Raw genomic sequence first — 24,616 nt, 5'->3', positions numbered from 1 at the left:
GTTACGATACGTATGTTTCTTTAATATTTTTATATGGCTGTAGTAAATATACTGCGAATTTATATAATAGATTGCGCCTAGCGAGGTAGTCGCATGGCGCGGCTCTGGCGCCGTTGGAAAATTCGTCTTTTGATTTTGTTTATTGAACACTAAATATTAAATGTTTAATATTTCAAAAGATTCATTTTAATTATTTGCAATTAAAAGTGTATGTATCGTCTGTATTGTACAAATATTTGATTTTATTATTAAGATATTATTTTTATATTTAGTGTTTATTTTGTCGCATTTTAAATATCTTTAATATTTCGATTTTAAAATTTATTTAATGTTACTCATATAATTTTCATCTGGTAACATATATAGTTTCGTTAATTCATGAAATAGTCCATTTAATTTGACTCTGTCGATACTAATGGAAAATTACAGATAAATATAAAATGATTTCATTTACACAGGTGAAACAACGAATCGAGGCAGACGTGGAAATAATCAGTGAAAATTTGGTTTGTCAGTCGCACAGTCTTACTTCTCATTTCAGCAGCCATCCGATTGAGCGAGCAAAACCAATATCGCTTTAGAATAAACATGGTCAACAGTCACTGTCATCATTTATATTGTCTTTAGGTTATTAGGCAGTTTGAGCTGTTAAGCTTTTATTTAGAACAAAAGTGTTGACAAGATTGTGAACTGATACAGTTTACTGTAATAAGCATTGATTTATAAGTTTTTTTTATAAATCAACAATGATAAGGTTTAAACGTTTTGTTTCGTTTGATTATATTTCAAACAATTAATACTTAGGAATGCGTTAGCTGAGTTAATAGTAAAAACATTTAACACTTTTATAACAACGTTCATATAGTTATCAGTATGATGTTACTGAACGATTATCTACAACGGTTATCTACACCAAATTACTGATATTACAAATTGAAGAGCTTATTCTTTTCCTACAATGTACTCAGGAAATCTCGATCTGATTATAATAATTCTTTGTGTCAAACAGCTCTTTCCTTTCAGCCAGATTAGAAAAAAAAATAGGAAGTGACCAAGGAGAAGAAATTATTCGGATTTCTCAGTCAGATTCGATATAATATATCACGGCTAGTATCAGGGCCGGATCTACCATATGGCTTTTTGGGCTTCAGCCCTGGGCCGCATGGATTCAAGGGGCCCCCAGCTAAGTCAACTCAAAGTCATAAATAGACGATAATGCGAAAGAATGCATTATTTTATTAAATTAAACAGATCGTATGATTTGCAGCCCGAAATGCGAATCCTACGATTAATCAAACCCATTAAATTCATTTAATTCAAGTCTTCGTTCAAGTATTGTACTTTGAACTGACAATTAAAATGTTCGGTTGCCATTACACATTCATCTCAATCGTGGTCAAATTAGGTGGGCCCCTAAGTAGTAGTAGCCCAGGGTCCCCTAAACTCACGGTCCTGCCCTGGCTAGTATTACATCAATAAGAGTAAGGTCGTGCGAGTAAATTAGTTTAATAATTAATGTTTAGAAATAGAATATGATCACTCAAATGAATTATTTATAAAACTATTTCACCAAATGTATTAATTGGCGGCAAAATAATTCACTAAACAATTAATATTTATTAATGACCGAAATAAATGTTTAAGCTAATTGGTTTGCAAGACCGCAAATTGTTTACTATGTGAATCAGTTAAACACGTACAATCGTCCTAAATAAACACAATCGTTCTAATATATTATATTAACATTTTAATACTATAAAAATATAGATTGACCTTATGTAATACCTAAAAATTTTGTCTAAAAGGTTTATTTTGTAAGGGTTTATCTTCTTCTTATATATAGAAACAAAAATGAATGTTGTTAAGCGCATAGTTTAACTATTTAATTTTTTTTGTATGTTACTTAAGGTCCACGTAATATACAAAAAAATACTATTAACTTTTGACAGAAAGAAGTCTGTCGGGGCAGCTAGTTTTTAATAACAGTAATAAATAATAAATAAATAAATATCTGTTCAAATAATATTTTTATGTTTTCTGTTTAAATTCGACTGCATCGCATAGGTACCTAATATTCAGTCGATTATTTTAGAGTCGCGTAGCTATCATTGTTAGCTAAGTACCTTACATATTTATGTAAATACGATTCAGCCTGTTACATCAGACTGCTATAACACATAAGCCTCTTTTTCCATGTTGGAGAAGGATTGAAGCTTAATCCACCACGCTGTTAAACTGCGGGTTAGCGGATATGTTCCTTACTATAAGTAACGATCGCTATCACGTATTTATGATAAGAACAGGTACCGACAGGACTCACAAGGACAGACATCCAAACTGAAAATAAATATACAAATATTAATATTAAATAAATATACAAATATAATAATTATTTGTATTTGTACAAACAAATATAAATATCCATCCCAAACGGGAATCGAATCCGCAAACCACCGATGTTTCAGGCGCCTACATACACTCTGTATGTAGGTGCGTGTCTGTACTAGAAGGACATTATTTAAAAAAAAAAAAATATTTTCAAATTCCAGTTTCCTATAGAAATATGTGAAATTTACGATCACCCAGAAGATTATGGTTGGTAATTCACGATTGGCGTCCTTTGCGGGGTTGTGGCATTTGAATTCACGAGCTAAGGACTAATCTTAAGGTCGGTAAGGTTAGGTCGGGAATTTACAATGCAGTTCACCGAGATTATTCTATAAGAGTAATATTTCGTTATGAATCGTTTTATTGCAATGAATAATAGATGCGAGATGTTCTATAACATTGAAGTTTTTGTAGGTTGTATTAGTTAGAAATTAATTAAGTCAAAATTTAGACATTGTTCAATCGAACTAGATTGGATAATGCAATTTTAAATCATAAACAAAATATCCGTAATCAACGTATGCATTATCTGTAATTCTACCGTAGCGAATTATGAGCCGGTCAATTAAAACCGGAAGCAGGGTAATTCAATGAGCCTCTTGGCGGGATATGTCAATGCACTCTCATAGTACGGTAGCAGAGGCATCCAAGCCAAATTCCCGGTTAAATTGGCAGGCATTGTGCCGAGTCCTGCCAATCCAGCATAGCGAAGGGTATTGAAAGCATTTGAATGCTTAGCAAGTTTCGATTGCAGGCAGCTGATGCATGACAGTACAATTATGTATTGTTAGCAGTGAGTCTTTTAAGGTTGGGGTTAATTATTAAAGTGTATTATTTTCTAATTTAAGATGCGTAGGCAATAAAATTCTGTACGTTAAATGTGTTAATCTATACAAATAAATAAAATTGGAGTGTCTGTTTGTAATATTAAAATAACCGCTTTTTACTAAATGCATATGGATATATATATATATATATATATATATATATATATATATATATATATATATATATATATATATATATATACACGGTACATATACCAAAATAGCATTTTTTACAATTTTTGTCTGTCTGTCTGTCTGTTTGTTCCGGCTAATCTCTGAAACGGCTGGACCGTTTTTGACGGGGCATTCTTTGACGAAATCGCGGGCACAGCTAGTATAAAATAATAAGAATCAACTACCGCTTCTTATTGTAATTGACGTCCACAGGCTATGCATTAACTTTTTGTATATTGGCGAATTAATATTAAACACAATGTGAATATAATTCATACGATTTATTTTTGTGTTACCCCTACATTACTTACTCGCTAGATCGAAATTTTTGATATTACTATAGACGGCGCCACGGTCGCTTAGACCGAATATAAAATCATCATTCTTTTTTTTTATGTCACTAGGTCGGCAAACAAGCGTGCGCCTCACCTGATAGTAAGCGATTACCGTAGCTTATAGACGCCTGCAACACCAGAAGCATCGCAAGCGCGTTGCCGACCCAATCCCCAATCCCCCCAGGAGCTCTGGTTACCTTACTCACCAACAGGGACACAATACTGCTTGAAAACAGTATTATTTTGCTGTGATCTTCTGTAAGGTCGAGGTACTACACCAGTCGGACTGCTCCATATTTTGAGCAGGAAATTCCTGCTGTGCCCTACCTCAGTTAAATTCCATAGCTTAATTGGCTAAAGCACCGACACGGTAAGTCGGAGATGCAGGTTCGATCCTAGTTGGAACTGTCGATTTTTGATATGATATTAAGAAATTGTTTAGAATTTCCTAATGTGTGGGTAACACAAAAATAAATCGTATGAATTATAAATAGCATGGTGTCGTCTCCTGTCAAACAATTCATTGTAATGTGAAACTTTGAATAGTTACGAGTGCTGAAAAGGACTCACTATAGACGGCGCCACGGTCGCTTAGACCGAATATAAAATCATTATATCAAAAATTTCGATCTAGCGAGTACATCGTTCCAGAGCTTAATGTGAATATAATTTTTGTTATTACAATATATATCTAATAAAACGAGTTTCATAAAAAGTATATTAAACTGAATAGAATATATTCTGAAGAATTTCGAGTAGGCAGTGTGAAAAGAAGGAATTATTAATTCCATCTGCGTACCTACAATTGTGTCTATATTTTGAATATTTAATATATGTTATATGTATGATTATGATATTTTTAAGAGATTAAAGAACGTCTTTTATTTTTACTGTATTCTTATAATTGTTGTCTTACATTTTATTTTGATCACATTGTCGTTTTAATTTTGTTTTCGTTTGTTTCAGAAAGAGCAATATTGGGGTAACATTAACCTTTTGGAAATTAATCAAAAATGTGGTATAAAGACATTAAAGAAATCAGGTAAAGATACTAAAGACATTATTGTTTATTATTGCCCAAAAACCTTAATTATGATGGATGAATAAAAGAATAATAACCATATTTGATCGCTATATTATTGTATATTTAATAAGAAATTTTGTCACTTTTTTCAAATAATCAATATTCGTGATAGTATTTATAAATTTCAGTAATAAAATAGAAATGTTTGACTGGAGTACACGACATGTGATGAGCAATCTTAATCAATGAGGGTCGGCCATTTTGTGGTTTCGGCCAAATAGCAAAATCCGTTTCGACTAGAATTTTGCTGTTAGTTGTATAGTATTCGACCACTTCGGCACTTTTAATTAGTTAGATGGAAATTTGTTTAAATACGTTTCGTATATTTCGTTACACGTTAATCTCTTTCATTCATTCGAACACGTTGATTTAATGAATATGTTTTCGTTAAAATGTTTATATTATTTGTTAATTGAAAAATTTTCAATACCATACCGATGTGTCATTAATATTTTATTTTAATCAAAGTGAACCTAATTTATTAACGAATTGACTTCATTGCACGCCCCATAAGCGAAGTGGATGAGGCTGTGCTCTACACTCGCCTTACAAAAATAAAACGATTTCTTGAACTAAAATTGTCTCTATTTATTTTCTATCGCACTTGCAGAACAATATTTACATATAAATGTAATGGAAAAACACTAGTTTCAATACTTATGACATTTTTAAAAGACATTTTCTCAAATGTATGTATGAAAAGTGGCGTAGACACGATAACTGCCGAAAAACTTAACTGATTAAGTCTATTTATTTTTATATGCTTCAGTATGATTTAAACCTAAGTCTTTTCAATGATCACGGTCTAGTTCAATGTAGTTTATTTATAATTAGCAATAAACTTTAAAAAAATGAGATTATGATTCGTGCATATTTGTATTTTCCAAACTTTTATAATAAGTTTAACTGCGTGATTAAAATCTCAATTCAAAATGAGTAAACGAAATACAAAAACAATAATTGTAACAGTAGATTACTTAACTTTCATGAAACTGTAATTTAATTTTGCCGAAAATTACGAAAAAATTTATTGTTGTGCTTAAAAATTTTCATTAGATTTTAAAGTTGGTGTGCTACTTATATTTAAATTGTATTTAAATTAAACTATGACAATATATAGAAAACAAAGTTGCATAGATTAAATTAGTATAAAAATGGTTTATAGAGTAGGTACAGCGAAATATACTTTTCATAAAAGCCATCATCGAAGGGTTGCGGAATCATTGATAGTTGCGTCACTGTGTGTTTATTTGTGAGTGTGTGCGAGTGAGTGAATGGGCGAGTGGAGTGTTTACTCGCGAGATGGGCGCGGTGATGGCGGTGATGTTTGTGGCGGCTCTTCCCGTCTGAAACTATTCATTCAGCTGATGCATACGGTATTACCGTACAGTCGACATAATCATCTTTGAATTAACTTTAAAAACGTATATCGTACATATATATCATCATCATCATCATCATCATCATCATCATTACAGCCTATACAGTCTACTGGTGGACATAGGCCTCCACAAGTTTACGCCAAAAATAACGTGAACTCATGTGTTTTGCCCATAGTCACCAAGCTGGGCAGGCGGGTTGGTGACCGCAGTACTGGCTTTGTCGCACCGAAGACGCTGCTGCCCGTCTTCGGCCTGTGTATTTCAAAGCCAGCAGTTGGATGGTTATCCCGCCATCGGTCGGCTTCTTAAGTTCCAAGGTGGTTGTGGAACCTTGTTATCCCTTAGTCGCCTCTTACGACACCCACGGGAAGAGAGAGGGTGGCTAAATTCTTTAGTGCCGTAGCCACACAGCACAGTATTAATTTATATATTGTACCCTGCCTTCGTTTGCAAATGGCCAAGTTATGACCTTAGTAACGTTGTAAGTCAATTTTACCACACTATTTTATAATGTTATTAATGGTGTGGGTTGCTGTTGTTAGCTTAATATATCTCTTAAGGCTGTTGTTTTGTTTATGATTCAATTAAATGTATTGGAATATTGATATTTTCTTAACTTTAATTGAAAAAATGGAAAACAACCTAAATACCTTAATTCTCGAGATTGGACTTAACGTGTAACTTAAAAGCACTACCTCTACATTTAGATAAGTATCTACTGAAAAATATTAGCATAAAACTATGTACATAAATATTGAAATAGGTATAATTTGACTGCAACAGTGGTCATGCTTTCAGCGCTAGCCTTGTTGTATATACTTTCACTATATATATTAATACGTATAAGTCATATTCTGTTATTTAAAACAAAGGAATTAAGTTGTTTAGCTTAGGAACAGACGAGGGCGTGTGTATGTAAGGCATATATATAAACATATTTCATTTACTTTTATCTCACAATATTTTTGCCAACCGTATAAGCTGTTTCTGACCAGTTAGGTGGCTGGTTCATCCCTCTATTCAAACAAAATTTAATGAGGCGAAAGCTTATACAGCAACGTGTGCCTTTAGAGATCACACGAGATCAACGCTTCATTGTGCTCGCGTTTATGGAATTTCTATAACTATTTTTATATATAAAACACTTTAAGTGGATATTTATTTATAAAACTTTATTGGGACATTACCTTAACTAGTAATATTGTTATAAGAAACCTATGGAAATCCTCATGCGTTAAAATTCAACAAATCTTTCCAATAGAATGTACTAAAATCAACATAGATAGATGCATATTTGTTTTTACACAAAAATGAACGTACTTTCATAAATACGAATACACATGAACGCGTTAAAAACAACGCTTCTTTGGTAGTCGGAAATAATAAACAGCAATCCGGTTTTAGATAATTATTAAAACATTATTTTTTAAACTGTAATTACAGATTTTCTAATCATACATACCTTTCAAAATCTTATGCCTATGGCTGTTTTTCTATAATTACTTAAATTTAATGTTCCTGTCCTTTTCGTGCTTAATGTGGTGAAAAGAATCTTTTAGGCTAACAATACATTGTTAGCTTAGAGGATTTGTGACCTGTGTGTACACACAGGTCACAAAGTTAAGACTTTAGAGTCTAATGGACCAAAAGGTAGCGTTTTACATTTAGTATTGAGTATATGAACTCTCAAATATATTAGAACTTAAGCTAGCGACTGCAATCGTTGCTGTATATTCAATATTTTATGTCTCATTGTTAACAAAGACAGTTTATGTATTAGTTGTAAGTACATAAGAAATACCCTACAAGGATAATTACTTCTGTTTTTAAACGACTTCATATCATGAAGGAGGTGAATAACCTCCTTCATTTAGTTTATTAGATTCATTAGTTTATTCATTCATTCTTCATTAGTTTTAGCGATTTTCTTTATATTTAATATTTTAGGTGTTCAATTTTGACGCTTCTTTTCATATTTTCTTGGAAAATTTAGATATGATCTAATGTTATAAAACTCCAGCCTAAATCAGCGACAAAAGCTTACATTGTTTTAGTTAGATTTTAAAGTAAACAAAAATATAAGAACATCTAGGAAAATCTCATGTTGATTTTACCGTTATAAATTATAATGTAAATACGTTGATCGAAGTTTGCGTAACGATGCTGCGGATTCCTATCACATAATAGGGATTTAAAGTAGGATTTACCAGGATATTTTATGAGATTCTATTGAATGCGGGAAGCGTAAGCCTCTTTACAGATTTTTCAGACATCTTATCAATGCTTTAATCCACGCTTCGAAGATGTGAGTGTTCGTCAATACATCTTTATTTTTTGTCTACGTTCGAGTGCGATATATATTATGATAATTACATTTTTTATATTCGTGTATTTAAATAATATAACACAAAATAAAAATGTGCTTGTTAAAATTATAGCGACATCGATGTAAACGTTTTTTTATTAGAATTTATGGCTCTAAAACGTTACGAATCTTATGGGAATGTAATATAATATATATAATAAAAAAAGTAAAGTTTTCTATTTTTTTTTATTTAACAATTTTGTCAATGTATCAGTGGAGAAGATAGAATGAAATAGTAAACATATATTCAATTTAAATTGCAAAACAAGTACACATTATAATATAAGAAGGTAGAGAAAAAAATAATAATAGAACTAACAAAATAAATCCCATCATTTTTACAATTCCAATTAAGTATAAATATATGACGATCCATAAATTGAAAACGTTTTAATTAGTTTTTTAGTTGTCTATCAAATTCTATTGTTGACTTATAAAGGTAGCGTTAAAGCGTTTGGCTATCGTCGTGAGCGAACTCGAGACGAGTATTGTCCGTTAAAATTTACGTTGCGAACCAAGCCTTTTGTTCTACAAACAACAGCTCGTAGCCTTTATATTCCAAATTTCGGTAACAGGGTTTTCCAGAATATAGAACAAATGGATCTGTAAAGAATTTACCGAGAGACACGAACTACATTCGTGTATCAATTCTATGTCATGTCTACCCAGCGATAGAAATACAAATGTCAAATTTAAGTGGGAAGACTAATTATATAAAAATAATCTAACGATTGTATTGATGTTAATACATTATCATCGCAGTATAACAAAAATCGTAACGATTGTTAATATACTGTTAATAATTCAATTGTTTGAGTAAAGCGACGTTGTTTGTAACTGTTGCTTGTAGAAGCTTTTATGTACGCTTTTATGTACGTTAGATAATAACACAAACTTCATATAATTTTCGCTCAATGTATACAACAATATTTTCGTATTAGTAAATATTTTTTAACTTTCCTAACAAAAAATTGCGAAACTGAGAATACTGTGAAGTTCACGCTCAGGGTGCTCGACGCTATTTTGCCTGCAACCCAGACACGTTTAGCATTTTATTCAAAACGTTGACGTGAAGGATAAAGTTTTATTATTTTACTACTTTGACGTGATCTGAATGCGCCTGACTCACACACAGAGTATGATATACTTGAAAAATATAAACAAAAATTATTAAAAGTAAATTATTTTTTTTAATTTACTTTCGAGATTAAACTAATGATAAAGATGTGTGGATTTATTGGCGATGTATTTTATGCAAGACATGACTGAGTTTGTAATGATTGACGGTTTTTTTAAAGAGTTACTGCGAAGTTTCTTGCCGATTCTTCTCTGCAGAATCTACCTTCTGGATCGAGGGTAGATTCACATTAACTATAGTTAATTTATTAAAAAAGAATATAACTATTCGTAAAATGACGGTTACAAATTGCTTTTGAAGCCTACTTGAATGAAGAAACGTTTAATTTTATGATTTTGATACATAACATATTTGCTTATTATATATGACCATGTATTACTTAAAAGTGATAGAATAGAATCAACAGATTTAAAATAACAAGCTTTAACTGAGCAGCATTATGCGCCACACGTTGGATTCAGTGTTTTGTGTCACTCCAAGATTCGTTTAAAGAATTTTAATTAGCCAGTGTTGATGTCCAGGACGGATTTATGTTTTGTTTATTCGATCACATTTCGATTTAATGCAAATTCCACAAAGGCAAAAGGTCCAACTCGTGAGTTGCAACGTAACAACCAAAGCTTACATCAATTAAAAATTATGCATGCGAAAATTTATAAGGCCTTTAAAGAGCATTACAATTGTATCTCTTGTTAGCATTTAATTTCAATTCAATAAATGTATTTATAGAATGTGGAATGTTAATATCAATGCATGTCCTTCAACATTAAGTTACTCTGTGAAGGTCTTATTTCTAGTTTAAGGTCTTTAAACGAAAACACATTTAAATATTTTGGACCTAGTAGCGAAAATGAAGCTTTTAACAAAATAACATTTTTATTAGTATTTATTTTTGCTAGGTCTTTGCCGTTACCGTGTTTCAATTTATGTCTATTTTGATTGAATTTATTTAGATAATATAATAAACAAGATAATGAGGATACTCCTAGAATCATTTAGTAATCATTAATTTTATAAAATATAGTTGTTACTATTCATATTCAGAAATAATGCGTTATGTATAAGCAATCTGCAATTATTGTGCTTGCAATGACGAATAAATACAAACGTGACAAAATTCGTTTAAATTTTAAATCTAGTAAAGCGTTACTCAATAAAGCCGCAGGTAGCTTCCTCAACACGAAGTTAAAATGTTCTTGGCGGTTTCGTAATAACCCACAAGCTATTCTGATCAGTATTGCAATGAGTCATTGGCAAGTAAGGCGGGCGCGGCACTGAACTCTACAGAAAACAACAATAGATGCCAGATGAAATGTTGAGCGCACCCACGTTTGAATTCCAAGAAGATGATAACTTACAAGTGTACTTAGTTTAAATGTAATATATTTAAACTCAAATGTCACTTTGTTCTGCGTTTGTATGTGTGTCAAAGGGCAAACATTCAAGTGTTTATATCTTAATTATGCTGCATCATTATAATAATAACAATACACATAAATATTAAAATATAGTTGGAAATATTGTGATGCGTTGTCTTTCATGTTCTTTGTAATGTGTGTGTATGTCTTATCTTTTATGTAAAACGCACACACATATATATTATATATATATAATCACTTTTTGATGTAGTTTGACTGGTGTGTTTAATATGTAGAGCTGGCGAACATTGAGTAGTTTCCCTCATTTAAATAAAATCTATATCAGCTAAAATTATTAAATTTCATCACATATGTTTGTTGTTGAAAACGATCCATCCTAAAGTCAAAATCAAAAATCGCTTTATTCAAATACGCTTCAAAAGCCCTTTTGAATCGTTATTGATCAGCAAGAAACTTTTCACCATCACGCAGATGCTTAGACGGCACCATGTCGTGACAATATGGCCCAGCTCATACTAAGGATCATCTTAATATAAAAGTTAATATGATAAGATACAGACTTACGTGACTTACAATCGATTTTTTCGGGTTATAGCGTTAAATTTATTCAAATTATATTTCACGGTACATTATTCGTGAAAAGATCGTGAGTGGTTCAGATGATGTGAATGGAGTTTTGGGTATAAAATTTTATGGGCTCAACGTCCGGTAAGGTTTTTTTTAATTTTTTTTTATTTACGTAATTATTATGACATACATGCGTTTATAATTTGGTATTTCAATGAGCTCGTTTATATTGACAATAATGTTGTAGTATTCGCGTAATAAAAAGTTCTATGTTATTTTAAGAGATGGCACCACCAGTCACAATGAAAATAAAAATTACTGTTAAGTTTTATGTCGTTATTCATGCATAACCAAGCAATTAATATCTTAATTTAGAATAATTAAAAAATTAATTTATCCGAATGAATAACATTTCATTCGAAGATATTATTATTCACTTCAGCCTTCGCAGTCCACTGCTGGATTTGCCTTGACTGGCTGCTTTTAAAAGTTCGCGCTAAAAATCGAGTAAACTCATGTATGTTGTCCATAGTCACCACGACGGGCAGGCGGGTTGGTGACCGCAGGGCTGGCTTTGTCGCACCGAAGACGCTGCTGCCCATCTTCGGCCTATGTATTTCAAAGCCAGCAGTTGGGTGGTTATCCCGCCATCGGTCGGCTTTTTAAGTTCCAAGGTAGTAGTGGAACTGTGTTATCTCTTAGTCGCCTCTTACGATACCCACGGGAAGAGAGGGGGTGGCTATATTCTTTGCTGACGTAACAACATAGCAAAAATATTATTATTATGATTAAGATATTATTTCTATGACTCTAAGCCGTAAATAGTTAAATAGAATTAAGATCCATTTCTATCTTCTCAAGTTATAAGTTTTCTATTTTTTATCTATATTTTTTTTTTATCATCAGGTGAAAAAAATAAGAAGAAAAATAGAATAGCTACTACTTATTACAAAATTCTTGGGAACAAACCTCTTAATCTTATTACGACATAAGACATAATTCATAACAATTAATTATTAATTGAACATCACCTCTGTTTAAAAACTAGCTACTAGTTCTTCACCTATTAACTAATAATAAATGTAGCTATTAAAGTCATAATTAATTTGACTTTAAACCTAACGAACGACTTGTTTTATTATCGTTCTCTTGAGAGAAGCCTCATGTTATCTATGTAATGAAAAAGCGCCTTAAGAGACGAAGCTGTGGTATTGTCACCAACGATCGATGTTCGCCCGCGACCAGACAAAGGACAGGGGAATATTGTTTGTCACAAAATTTATTATGGCGGCAGACAGAGTGGGGCTCGGACGGGGCTAGTAACATATCCTATATATCACAGATAACATGAAGCCTTGAGCGCACTGTTTTTTAATTAGTGTATGTATTGTGAGAAATTTATAGACGTTCGTACGGATGTTACCCGAAATTGTGGTCCAGACCCGTTGTTTAAACGTCAGTCTGAAGTACCGATGGAACTGAAATAAATAAACGCTTTTCCTTTAAAAAACTATTCGACATTTTGAAAAGTAAAGTAGTAATGTTTCAGAGTTCTGCGGAACTTATACAAATATTAATATACGAAAAACTAAATTAGTGCAGTAAGAAATATATGTATATATGTATTAGTACGAAATGACCGGCTATAATGTACCTATACAGTGTAAAGTCATGTAATTTTTGTTTATATTATATGCCTTTACAAGATAACCGTCCTACAAATTTGAGTTATAAATTCCTGTTTCATCTGGCTTATTTTTATCGCAGACATAAAACTGTAGTGCGCGTTTACCTTAACGATCTGCAGTCTAAGCGCAAACATATTTTCGTAGCGTGCCGTCTCTTACTGTCTACAATCTTTTATCAAATGTCTCAAAGAATACCATGTTTATGGTCCGTGTGAACGAGTTATGGGCGTAATGTTATTTACTTTTGACTTAACTCGCTTTGACGTACACAAATATACGTCAACGAAATTATATTCTACTAGGTTTGTTTTGAGTCGACACTATTTTAAGTTAAAAAGGTATTTTATATAAAAAAAATCAATGAGAACTGAAAAGTAACTTGTAATATTTATAGACTCTTTCTTAATTTGGTTTTTCAAGTTTTCATGCAAGGTGTCTCAATTAAAATGTGTTACGGTTTTATTACGAAATCTAAATAATAAGTGTGCAAAGTTGTAATATAAGGTTACCATAACATGGATTGAATTATAAGAAGTTGATTTCAAATTAGAAAGAAAAAAAATGTTATATTTAAAAGTTAAGTTTTCTGTTCAACTTATTTATTATATACTAGAAATATCTTATTTTAATCGGTTAAAATTGACATTGTATATAGCAACCCAAGAGCATCTTTGCAATATTGCTCGTTTGGAAAGACAAATCAAACCAATTTGATGACATGATCCCAATGATCTTAGAAAAATGCATGATCCATAGTTTTATAACAGGAACTTAAGGGTAATTTTTTGGTTTGAAATAGTCAAACTCAATGACCTAATAGAACATAGAAGAAGAGAACATAATCGACATCCGATTGTAAATTGGGTCAAATTTACCAGGTGAACCTAAATAAAAGCTTGTGATTAATAATTAATGGTAGTTTCTTGTATTCAAAAGACTTTCAAGCGCGATGAATGAGTTCTTACCCCTTAATAAATGAGGATCTTCCTACCTAATAAAAGAGAACTTATTAAACCCGACGCAGGAATTACTCTTTCTTAATTTACATAAAATTTATTACAAAGGATGGTAATACGTACTGAATATGAAAAGTTATAAAAGAACTTATATTTTTCTATATTATATTTCATATAAAATTTGAAAATAGAATTTATTTGGAAGAAATCGTAAAAATTTTGATTATAATAAAATCATATAATTTATAGGTGAGATTTTCATTTAGATTGTTAAAAAAATCGTGCATGGATTTCATTTTTCGTTATCGCTACGCTTAGTCGAGATGAGACCAGGCTTTCAGTTAAATTATGGCCCATTATTTTAGGGCCTAAAAATAAACGTCACTCGTGTGATCGCTTCTACCTAGGGCCCTTTCAAGAAGCTTATAATTTATTACTTAATAATAAATAATAGTCGTTTTGATGTGTATAATATTCGTGTAAGTGATTTTTTTAGTTGATCCTGACATATATGTAATTAAATTTTTTATTTCGGTTAATACGTAAGAGTTAATTTAAAACTACTTGAGACCTTAATATAAAGAAGCTTAAGTACGATTTATGCAAGGAGAAAATAACTTGAAAATTTATGTTTGGATTGAGTAACCCAGTATATATGCGCCATGACGCCGCGTTGCCGCAACGGTTATAGTCATGGATTGTACCCGTTGCGCTGGCGGTTGCGGGTTCTATCCCCGCACATGACAAACATTTGTATTGGCCATACAGGTGTTTGCCGTGGTCTGGGTGTTTGTGCAGTCCTTGTGGGTCTCCCCACCGTGTCTCGGAGAGCACGTTAAGCCGTCGGTCCCGGTTATTATCAAGTACACCTGATAGCGATCGTTACTCATAGCAGGGAGTATATCCGCCAACCCGCATTGGAGCAGCGTGGTGGATTAAGCTCTGATCCTTCTCCTACATGGAGAAAGAAGCCTATGCCCAGTAGTGGGATATTACAGACTGAAGCGAACCCAGTATATATATTCTAAATTAATATAATACTTATGTCATTTTATGTTTTCTAAGATTATATATGAAGTATTGTAACATGAAATAATATACAAATAATTTAACAGAACGACAACTATTACTTACATGCAATTAATATAAATGTAAGTCTCTTAGTTATGAGTAATAGGAATTTTAATAGAAAAAAGTTATTTTAATCAATCAATTTACGCGGTGAATAAAAACATTTAGTTGTATGAGTATTGGTAATAAATAAGAAGTAATGATTTAGTCAACAGGCAAACAAAGTTCTAAACAAAAACCTGTCCACAGTCGCTTCCTGAATATCTTTGTTTTCTCGGATAGAGTATATCTCGTTATATCACTAAAAAGTAATTAATTACTCGCTCCGAGAAATCTTTAAGGCAACGACGAAGGTTGGCATTCTTTCCTACGTTAGCATTCTTTGCTGAATTATTCATGTGCATTTAATTGAATAGCATTTAAATTAATTACTCGAGCTATTCTTATTTACGAATGTGCCTTTTATTTTTCAGACCAACATCCCCACATACGAGAGTTTTTGATAAAGAAATGTTTTGTTGTTCTATTTTTAATGATTTTTTTATTCATACATTTTGCTAATAATTTTTATCGTCGATTATTTTTTATTAATGTTTATTAATAATCAAATAAAATCCAATTGGTTTTAGTCAAATACACCCACCGGTATAATGATTTGTTGTAAGGAATAAGGCAAAATTAAGGCAATAAATTCATCCTAACGTTTTCGATTTCCCTTCAAATGAAAGCATTCCGTCAATCTTTGTCGAGTATTAAATAAAATCCGCATGAAAATAGCTTCACATCGAAATATCATTTGTCATCCGTTTTTAATGGGGATATTCTTTCCATTTATCTGTTTCAACAAAATTTTGAATTTCAGATCAGAGTCCGGGAGCGGAGGGGTGGGGTGGCCATTAATGGATGAATAATAATATCCAGTGTGCCATAATGGAATCTCTAATATATATTTTCACATAATAATGCCGTCTGAAGAGCTTCATTTGTAGAGCCTATAATAACGGTATACGTGTTCGCTCGATTTATGTAGCATTAATGGTCTCATTACAGGAAACCCCTGTAATAATATCTCAAAAAAATAGTTCTTGTTTTATGATAAAATAGTAAGCTTTAATATTCATAATTTATATAATATTTATATCATAATATGAACTCTAACTGACATGTTAAGCTATTTTAGTCTATTAATATCTAAAAAGCATTAAAATCATTAAGATCAAGCTGACCCTGCAAACGTTGTTTTGACATATATGTTATTAACCCTTTTAATTCTCCCCCCCCCCTTATAACTTAGCTGTATGAAAAATAGATGTTGGCCGATTCTCGGACCTACTCGATATCCACACAAAACATCATAAAATACAGTCCAGCAGTTTCGGAGGATTATTGAACTAACATTTTGACATGAAAATTTTATATATAAGATTTTTCACTAGATTTTTTGTTCAATCACAATAAAATATAGCCTATGTCACTCCTGAATACAAACAAATTTAGAAACTTTAACTCTTTAGAATATTAGTATAGATAATAATTATATGTATAATCACCTTGTTTACTTGTTTGATTGTTTAAAACATGTCGCAGCTTGTGTATAGTAAAATAATATTTAAAAGGGCAAGTGAACTTACGTCAATAATTTATTAACATCGAACAATTTGTATAACTGGTTTAAGGTACCAATTGTATCTCTATCTGATTTGAAAAATATCCTCTTGTAAAAGATAACGAAACAAAGAAGCACAGTAACAATAATATCAGATAATTAAAAAAATATATCAAAATTGAACACGTGGGAAACTGCGGGAAACGACAGACTATAAATATTGCCAAAATAAAATCTAGCAAAGCTTTGTTGAAAGAGGTAATGTTGTTGCTTTTATACATGTATTAGTGTTCGAGTCGATACTGTAGAGGAGGAAACTTTGTCTCCGCCTGAATGTTAAATGAACTATTGTCTCGACATTTATTTACGGAACTCAGTTCTGAGAAAATATTTTCGTAGCAAGATCTTAAAGACATAAATTACAATACTCTTAATCAAGATTTGTATTGTACTTACTGTTGTAATGTTCAGATTAGACAATATCCATCGATTTTTGTAAATTTTTTATATACTCTGTGGGAGGTTTTTATGGAATAAAAAATTAAGATAATTGCTCAGCGAATGAAAAAATTTCCAAGAACAATAAATATGTAATAATTTATTGACAATACATAATATTATCTTGTTTCTGTTCCACTATCTTCCTTTCTCGATCAAAATACAAATAGTGCAATGTAGAATCATATGTATGTGTGTTATTTGCAATTGTCCTTCTATGGAGATACAGATTGCGATTGGTGGAAATAGCAATGAGACTCACGTCCGAGTTTCATTTGCGGTGTACACGTTTAAGAGTCTTGTTCTGATCGGTGTTCACTTTACGGGTGTGTTGTCCTGAAATAGCTACCATTTATGTAGTTCCATTTTAAAATGTTTCTGTTTATATTATCGCTAATCTAACAAAGAAATTTTTTTTTCTACATAAACAGATGGTACATATATTTCAGTTTTATGGTAATACCAGTAGGTATATGCTGGCATAAATCAAATAAAAATGTTTTAATAAAGTAAGCTTTAAAAACACCGTTGAATCTTGAATAAAATATTCTTATCGTTGATTTAAATTACTGTTGCCAATTTTCATCTACTACTGAATTTGGTATGTAGCTTTTGCTATAAACTGCCAAGAAACTCAATTGTTTTTTATTTTATAGTCACTTGGTTTGAAATATTAAGGATATTGTAACTTTATTGATACATTATTTATTTTACTAAACATTAAAGCGTAATTGTGTTTACTTTTAAGTATTTGTCTTCGAAGGCACAAAGCCTTAAATAAACAGTAATTCACTTTTCGTGTATTAACACAGACGTTAATTTATTACAAATTACAAAGTGATAAAATAAATTAATAGGCATATAGATAATACATTTTATTACTAAATATTTGGTTTAAAACGATTGTCTTAGCACCGACTAATTTTGTATCTAGATGTATTTTTTTTTGTTTTGACTAAAATGTACTTTGCAGTTTTTTATTCTACGTTAATTAAAGCGACTAAAAAGTTTTAACTTGTTGAAAGCAAATAAAAAACAAATCAACCATCTTTCTTGTTTTTATTTCTTGTAAATACTTATCACTGTCTTAACAAGATGTTAAGATGTAAGAACTCATTGCATATAAAAGGAATTTAATCGTAAGTAAACTTTATCGTGACGTGCTTTGCATTCGAATGACGGAACGATTCTAATTTCACGGCGTGACGAAGGGATCTTCTCATTTTCCTGACGGTTGCGGATATTTTCAATTTTCTCCACGATGCCCCCTTTTTATTACTTTTTGTCTCGTCTTGAATACTAATGCATATGAATTAATATTCGCGCGATATCTCACTCTGTTAATCAGATTGCTCCCGCGGATGTTGTTAACCGATAAAGATAATTATTCATATTTGTTTAAAATTTTATTATATGCATATAAATAAAAAATACCCGTATTTGAAACACAGGTATATATTATTATGTAGCAAATGTTGTAAAGTAATTGTGTAAATTTAAATTCTGGATTAGTTTGTAAAAAAGTTTCTGATAAAATTTTCCTTATTTTTCTTAAGAATACGTTTATATTTGTACATATTTGTCTAATTAAGGATTCTTAATACAACTTTTGTATACAAAAAAGATTAACTGTCGTATTACAGGACAGTTCCCAAATCAATCTTATAATATTTAGGTAGAAGATAAGCTCTCTTATTTAGTATAAATTATACATAAATTTAAATACAGTAGTTTATTAAATAGTAAAAAAAAAAAACAATATATGAGAATGTTACGCTTTGCTAAATAGTTCCTTGTAATAATTATGACTAAACTTTCTTTAATAAAAATTCTTTGAGTTATATTAAACAACAATGCAAATTATTGTACACATCTGTTAACAGTAATTATCTGCTTTGTAAATACAACATGAAGTACTGATTCAATAAACGTGTAAATCTTTACATTCGTGCCGTGGTACACAATCATCTCATTTAAGGATAAGTGTAATATGTAACTCTGTATTTAACATTTTACTTAATGATATTACGTTAATGCACAGATCAACTTAAAGCTAATGTCAACGGTATTAGTGCAGCGGTGCGTGTGGATGCCCACGGTCGCGGTTTCGATTCCCGCTTAGGGCTATATTTATCAGGGCAGATATGTTTGCTGAAATGTTAGTTTTTATTGCGGGTGAAAATCTTGTAGCACTCTACTCTTCACTGTGCCTCGGAGAGTACCGAACGTCGTTGATCTTGGTTGTGTTGTAAGGAACACCTAGCAATCGTTATTAGTTAATCTTTGATAGTTAGCTCCAACCCTTGACCTATATTTAGAGAAGGTCTTTGTCATACAGCTGTGGGATGTCTATAGGTTGTTTTCAACAACATTTCAATTTATTAGTTATATTGTATAGGTATACCATATGCCGACGGCGTATTTTGTCGTACTTCGGCCACACGATGGGCAGAGGCGATAAAAATCTGGAGAGACTGATTGTGGTTGGGAACACGGACGGCAAAAGATCGCGCGGTCGTTTACCAACGAGATGGGTAGACCAGGTCAAGAACTCATCTGCCACTAGGTTATACACGGTCGTAAGAGACGCCATGGACAGAGACCGGTGGAGGTGCATCATCCGCTCCAGATGCAACCCTGATGCTGACCACGATCCTCAGACATGAGGGACCGACAAGAGAGAGAGAGAGTATAGGTATAAAATTGATACATTGTAGTAATAGGTGAGGCCTGTTTTCGGTAATTTGGCACATATTGTAATGACATACTCAAAGTCGACCTTTGTATTTACAGTCCTTTTAAACATCGTTCTAAATGAGTAGCCTTTGTCATATTAAATAAAAATGTATTATGATTTTTAAAGTATGCTATGATTAGGTTTTACGCTTATCTATCTGTACAAATAAATAAAGTTGGAGGAGATACGGTACATACCCAAAATATTTTTTTTTTGTGGTTTTTGTTTATCTGTCTGTTTGTTTATTTCGGCTAATCTCTGAAACGGCTGGACCAATTTTGATGGGATGAAAATCCCTGGTAGTCAGCTCATGTAATAAGGAGTAGCTTAAGCTACTTTTATTTTAGAAATTTATTTGTTTTATAACTCTGCGAACTGAACAATTACTTTTTTTAAATTCCACGCGGACGAAGTTGCAGGCACAGCTAGTTATCAAATAGTTTATAAGCAAGCGTATTCTAACGATCCTATTATACATTTTAGAAAAAAAAACGTTGCTGAAAGAATAAAATAAAGAAAAAACTGGCGAAAGAAGTATTTAATAAGGTTTTTTTACTAGGACATTTTCAGAAACAACATAACTTATCAATTTCTAAGATAAAGTATTCTATTTTTCAAAAATCATATAAAAATATTTTTTCCAATATCAAATCATTCCGATTCTGTATCTATTTCGAGACTAATTTCAAGCATGTCGTAATCAGAGCGCCGTGATAAACTCAATCAACAAACACAGCTATATTTATGCAGACGGAACAAAGAACGGGACACAATGAGCCAGTCTATCCCACGTACAGCTCTGTACGTGGACGATTAGGTTGTTTATAATCAAATGAGGGGGTGCTTTTAATTAAGTAGGGAGTTATTGCTCACAGTTGCAATTCTATTTACTTAGTTCTTAGTAAATACATAGTTCGTTGAGGCCTTCAATAAAGGATGTACGGTGGGGTGACTTTTAATATACTTATAAACATTCCGTCTGCAATCCTCGACGATTTTGTTTAGTTAACTCGGATGTTTATGTATTGATGCGTGTATAAAGATCGTTTTGAAATAAGTAGGTATATGGCGGGTAATTATTTTATTCGATAGTTAACTGACGTTAAAGGATGATTGATACTCATCCTATCAAAATATGATTTATTTACTTAATTTACATCTATATTTCTGCCAGGAATATAGATGCCCAAAAACAATCATATACGAGTATATTGACCAGGACTTGATAGTAACCATTGGGACAATTTCAACTGTTTGACGTTAATATTGAATCTAGTAAGTTTGTAAGAAAAGAGTCTTTTGGGGTCATTTTCCTTATTAAATTTTTTTAACATCGTTATAAATTTTCTAACGAAGGAGTTAGGGTTGATCAGGCAGGGCGAAGGTAAAATTGCTGGCAGTCTAGAATAGCACAATAATTAAAGCTGCACCTAATCTCCTGTCACCAGTTGAGCTGACAACGAACTCTGACTTAATTAGGTTTTTGATGAATCACCCTTGCATTGTAAAGTATTGCCTTAAATGCGGATTGTGGTAATTATGGATTCCATCGAAATGTATTGTTAATTGTGTTTTAATTACTACTTTTAAATATTAAATGCAGATGAACTATTATATATATTATACATATATGTATTTAATTTAATAATTCACAGTTTTATTAATATGTTATTTTCTTTATTTTAATGGATAATATTCATGTAGAATGAAATACATTTAAAATAAATATTCAGAGTTTTTATAAACAACGTAATTTTTTTTTGTTAAATAATTTTTTCCACAATAATTAAGTGTCCACCCATTTTTTAATTACTTATAGCGTAAACATTTTGTAATCAACTATGTACTATTATCAAAACTAAAATAAATAAACGTCAATTACGCCAAACAAAACCTTGGTAAATCCAAATACGTATTAAACTTGTTCATGTCACGAGTACAATAGCAGACCTCATAGATCCTGATTGAATAGAAACAATCAGCCGTGACTCTGATGGTATTCGATACTATAAATAAAATGCGTCAAGTATTTCAAGTGTAACAGAAAACATCGCTGCATCAATAGCTTATTGGAAATAAAATTGCAAATTGACAATTAAAAACTGTAAATAATAAGCGTATGTCTAGTTACAGTTTTTTTATTAGTTTAACTTACACATACGTGATCTGATGATGACGCGGATGATGATCGTGTATATATAAAAGTAAACTGCGACTAATTATTTTAATTGATACCCTTTCCTATATTTATATATTTAATCAAAACGCTAGACAAACGAGTTTTTCCAATAAATTTTTGAACATCACTTTGGAGTGCTATTTATTTTGGTTACATATTTAACATTACAAATAATTCATTTAATTCAACAGTTAAAAAAATAATAAATGCATTTATTTCATAAAATGTTCCATGGCTGATCCAGTACAAGCAATCTAAAAACATAAGGTCTTACAACTTATTCGTGAAACATAATAGTGAATTTAATTTACACCATAGTCAATGCTATTGGAGAGTCATCGGATAACCTCTGACCCTAATGTTTTGATAGAAGTATTTCAGAACAAGGCCAACGTTAGTAAAGCTATTGTTCGAGATGAAATCCTCTGACGATCCTATTCGGAACAGATAATCACATAAAACATTTTAGACGAGTTGAAATTAATTTAACATTTAATAGCTGATCTCTACAAAGCCATCTTCAATTAACGTTATTAAAGGCATCAAGACGTTATTGGTTTCACATTTCTCTAAGAAGAAAGTTAAATATAACTATCGATTTCTGATTTAAGTAATAAACATGGTGTATTAGTAATTTTTTACTAGAGTAAATAACAGTAATATTAATTGTCGCATAATAAAATATAATGTTATATACTTATATATTGGTTTGTAAATTCATTATTCTTATACGCTGCTTATAGATGATTTTGGTGGTTTTTAACCGACTTCCAAAAAAGTAGGAGGTTCTCAATTCGACTGTATTTTTTTTTATGTATGTTACATCAGAACTTTTGACTGGGTGGAGCGATTTCGACAAATTTTCTTTTAATCAAAAGGTGGTGTGTGCCAATTGGTCCCATTTAAATTTATTTGAGATCTAACAACTACTTTTCGAGCTATATCTAATAATGCGTTTTTACTTGACGCTTTTTTCGTCGACCTACGTTGTATTATACCGCATAACTTTCTACTGGATGTACCGATTTTGATAAAAAAATTTTTGTTGGAAAGGAGATATCCTTAGTTTGGTATCGTGATAAGGAAACCAGGATCTGATGATGGGATCCCAGAGAAATTGATGGAAATTCTTGAAAATCCGCAATAACTTTTTACTGGGTGTACCGATTTTGATAATTCTTTTTTTGTTGGAAAGAAAATATCCTTAGTTTAGTACCATGATAAGGAAACCAGGATCTGATAATGGGATCCCAGAGAAATCGAGGGAACTTCTTGAAAATCCGCAATAACTTTTTACGGGGTGTACCGATTTTAATAATTTTTAATTTAATCGAAAGCTGGTGTTTGTCATGTAGTCACATATAAATTTCATTGAGATCTGATTACTACTTTTTGAGTAATCTTTGATAACGCGCAGTTACTTGAGTATTTTTTCGTCGATCTACGTTGTATTACTCGTCGATGTAATTGAAGTCGGTTTTTTTTCGTTTGCGAGCAAACACAATTATGTCTGATTGTAATTCGGAAGTATTATGAGAAAACCAACGACAAAATACATTAGAAACAGATACTTGTATGAACATATGCCCCGAGCTATAAGTTGATGGGTAAATTTCTTAAAGAGTGATTGTAATTAGTTCTTCTAGTGAGATTAGGTGGACTTTTGGTTTTTCATACACTTCAAAAAATGAAGGAGAGGTCCATAAGGAATAAGAGATCCAGATCAAAAGTAAATAGACTAAAAACTAGTCACATTTTCCGTCGGACGATACTATAAGACAATGATCTAGTAATATTATATATATATTAAAAAAATATATTTGACTTATAGCGAGAAGATAAAGCTAACACCCTGAATATTTAAACAGGGTAAATATATTTTAAAAAAATGCTAATAATTTTCACCAATAAATATTTTGAAAATAAACATTCCAAGTCAAAGAAAAAAACTTTTTAAAACACTCAGTCTAGGGTCAAGCCTCTCACATGAAGCACTATATGTATCGCATATTACTTATTCCTTAAAGTACATTGCTATCTTATGTAATGAATTTATTTTATTATTCCTATTCCACTTTCAATAATAAGGACGAACAGCTATGGGAAACTCCTGCGGATAAGCAAAGGCCACCCTCCATCAATCAATTAGGACAGCAACAACAATACAACCTCAAGTCTCATTCACCGTGTCAAATACACGTTTAACAGTTGACAAGTGATCTAAGGAACGTCACAGCTTTAA

The 24,616-nt window shown here is 31.5% G+C and overlaps 1 protein-coding gene across 1 annotated transcript in view; it reads right to left on the bottom strand.

Annotated features, from left to right (window-relative positions):
• LOC123670055 (flocculation protein FLO11) overlaps nucleotides 1-24,616 on the bottom strand; it is a 136,950-nt gene that overhangs the window by 5,897 nt on the left and 106,437 nt on the right. The gene's annotated exons all lie outside the window — the stretch shown is intronic.

The sequence above is a fragment of the Melitaea cinxia genome, chromosome 4, assembly GCF_905220565.1.
Source record: "Melitaea cinxia chromosome 4, ilMelCinx1.1, whole genome shotgun sequence".
In the NCBI taxonomy this organism is placed as follows: domain Eukaryota; kingdom Metazoa; phylum Arthropoda; class Insecta; order Lepidoptera; family Nymphalidae; genus Melitaea; species Melitaea cinxia.
This window is presented reverse-complemented; position numbering and strand designations above follow the sequence as displayed.